The sequence below is a fragment of the Gorilla gorilla genome, chromosome 2 (assembly GCF_029281585.2).
Source record: "Gorilla gorilla gorilla isolate KB3781 chromosome 2, NHGRI_mGorGor1-v2.1_pri, whole genome shotgun sequence".
In the NCBI taxonomy this organism is placed as follows: domain Eukaryota; kingdom Metazoa; phylum Chordata; class Mammalia; order Primates; family Hominidae; genus Gorilla; species Gorilla gorilla.
In genome coordinates this window covers 150,252,438-150,254,886 of record NC_086017.1, presented here as the reverse complement: position 1 = coordinate 150,254,886, position 2,449 = coordinate 150,252,438, and the positions used below count along the sequence as shown (strand labels likewise).

General features: G+C 42.0%; 1 pseudogene; it reads left to right on the top strand.

Annotated features, from left to right (window-relative positions):
• Positions 1–1,437: 1,437 nt before the first annotated feature.
• Positions 1,438–2,161, top strand: LOC101153206 (ribosomal protein uL30-like; annotated as a pseudogene).
• The last annotated feature ends 288 nt before the right edge of the window (positions 2,162–2,449 follow it).

The window sequence follows — 2,449 nt, the reverse complement described above, 5'->3', positions numbered from 1 at the left end:
GACAGATTGCCAGAAGCTGAGTGTGGACTACCTTGGGGGTTAAATACTCCCAGGGTGGGGGGTTCAGCTTCGGAGAGGACCACACTTCCCTGAGTTCTATTTAAAGAAGCCCCACCTGGGTGAAAATCTAATGAAAATCCTCTCATGCTCATGGCAGGGGGTGGGGGTAGGGGGCTAACGATCTGAAATATGCCCAGGGGTAAAGTAGCCTTTTAGAAATACTCCCAGGATTGTTCTTCTCTGTTCTCCAGTGACAGCAGCCTGCCCTCAGAGGAAACGATATAACCAGAGCCTAACCAGCATGCGGGAAGGAAAATACCCAACTCCAGTCCTCTCTAGTCTTCCTGTCTCACCTAAGGAAGGAATACAATATCTGAGGCACACTTGTGAATGTCAGAGACCAGGTGCTCACACCCATTAAAAGACTGAGACCTAACCATAGGAGTATTGAATATGTCCCCTCCCCATATAATTCTACCATCTATAACATCAACAGGGTTCCTATCTAATAACAGGAGATTACAGCTGAAAGAACTGCAAAGCTCAGATTCTACTTAAGAAGGAATTTCTAGGGAAACTCAAAAACAGGAAAGACACTAGTGGAATCTGAAGCAACTATAGCAAAGTTGAAGGATATAAGGTTAATATTTTTTGAAAGTCCATAGCTTTCCTATATATCAGCAATGAACAACTGGAATTTGAAATTAAAAACGTGATACTCTTTACATCAGCATAAAAAATGAAATATTTAGGTAGAAGTCTAACAAAATATGTACAAGATCTATGAGGAAAACTACAAAACTCTGATGAAAGAAATTGAAGAAGATCTTTTAAAAATAAATAGGTATTCCATGTTCATGGATAGAAAGACACCATTATCAAGGTGTCAGTTCTTCCCAACCTGATCTATAGTTTCAACACAATCCCAATCAAAATCCCAGCAGGTTATTCTATGAATACCAACAAAATGATTTTAAGGTTTATATGCAAAGGCAAAAGACCCAGAATAGCCAACACAATGTGGAAGAAAAACAAAGTCCAAGGAGTAACACTAACTTCAAGGACTTACTCTGCAGCTACAGCAATCAAAACAGTGTGCCATTTGGTAAAAGAACAGACACATGAATCAGTGGAAAGAAAGGAGAGCCCAGAAATAAACCCACATAAATATATTCAACTCATCTTTGACAAAGAAACAAAGAAACAAGAGGAATTCAATGGAGAAAGGACAGTCTTTTCAGCAGATAGTGGTGCAATAACCAGACATCTACAAATAAAAAAAATTGATCTGGAATGATATGGCAGTGCCATGGAGCCTCAGTTGGTCTCATATAGCTAGTCTCTTGCTGTCCCTGCCGGCAGACCACTCTGTCTCCTACAGGGCATGCATGTGCAGGATCAGGGGATATGCGTGATCAGTGGCTGCAGCCTAGAAAGATGGCAGAGCAAGAGCAAAGAAAAAAATTCCCTTTGATTCCAGAATATCTCCTGAAAAAGATGAAGACTTTTCAAGCCCTCAAAGCCATCCAGGCAAAGTAGGCACTTCTGGTAAAGAATGAGCAGAGGAAAGGAAGAAGGCTCAGGTTTAAGCGACTGGAATTGGTCCTACATGATTCCTAGCAGCAGAAATGTGACAGGGTGCATCTCCTATGACTAGAAGTGAAGCCTCATGCCTTAGAATTGCCAGATAAACTTTTCTTGGCCTCTGTTGTATACATCCAAAGGATTAATGGGGTGAGTTCACTGGTGCAGAGGAACACTGCAAGAGTTCTGAAGATTTTCTGTGGTGTCTGTCAAAGTCACCCCCCAGAGCCTAAAAGTGGAAACTCATGTGACCTGGGGATTTCCAAATCTGAAGTCTGTCCAGGAACTCATTTTGAAACGTATGCAAGCCAAGGTTAAGAATAAGACCATCCCTCCATCAGACAACATAGTGACTGAGGAGCACCTGGGGAGGTTTGGTGTCATTTGCTTGGAAGACCTCCGTCATGAAATGGTCTTCCCTGGGAAGAATTTCCAAGAGATCTCATGGTTCTTGTGCCCCTTCTACCTCTCAATGGCCCATCATGCTACCAATAATAGAATGGACTTCTTCAAGGATATGGGCTCACCTGGCTATCAGGGTGAACACATCAATCAGCTCATCCTCCAACTGAAATAGACCCAGAATTTCTGAAAACACAGTGCATTGGAAGCACATGTTTTTGTTTTTTGAAATTATCAAGTATCTTGAGAGATTATTTTCTGCTCTGTCTTCAAAAACTGGAAGGGAAGGGCTAGAGAAAAGATAGTAGGTTGTGTGCATGGCAGTCACTTCTCATCACAGTTCAGTTCCAAGGAAAATTTGCAGTGTTTTCCAAGTTGGCTGTTGCCTCCTCTGAAATCAGCACATGCTATGAAGGAAGGAGTCTTGCTTTGCCTCATCTTCTACCCTAGGGTTTAATGTTGG